The 251-nt window shown below is 67.3% G+C and overlaps 1 protein-coding gene across 1 annotated transcript in view; it reads right to left on the bottom strand.

Moving 5' to 3' along the window:
* The window catches only part of PFAS (phosphoribosylformylglycinamidine synthase), a 46,531-nt gene extending 46,385 nt beyond the window's left edge, over positions 1-146 (bottom strand). The window contains exon 1 of the mRNA XM_015420451.1: positions 90-146. The gene's annotated coding sequence lies outside the window, so the exon portion shown is untranslated. The remainder of the gene's footprint in view (positions 1-89) is intronic.
* Between the last annotated feature and the right edge of the window lie 105 nt (positions 147-251).

Below are 251 nucleotides of genomic sequence, written 5' to 3'. Positions count from 1 at the left end.
CCCCGGCCCCCCCCCCCCCTTAGACGATCCTAACCACGTGCACCCTGGATGTCGTGGGAAAGCGTGAGCCCCGCGTCGCACAGAATTACCTGGCGATCCGAGGAGGAGTCCCTCTTCGTCCTTCTCTCGCTCAGAACAACCGGGGACCCACCCTGGCTCGCCTTCGATCCCGGGGCAACAGAGGCGACGCTGCGCTCCCAGCCCAGGGGAGTCCCGTGCACTCTCTCCCCCCCTCCCTTTCGCGGTAGGGA

Source organism: Gekko japonicus, unplaced genomic scaffold, assembly GCF_001447785.1.
Source record: "Gekko japonicus isolate JY-2015 unplaced genomic scaffold, Gekko_japonicus_V1.1 scaffold441, whole genome shotgun sequence".
NCBI lineage: Eukaryota > Metazoa > Chordata > Lepidosauria > Squamata > Gekkonidae > Gekko > Gekko japonicus.
This window is presented reverse-complemented; position numbering and strand designations above follow the sequence as displayed.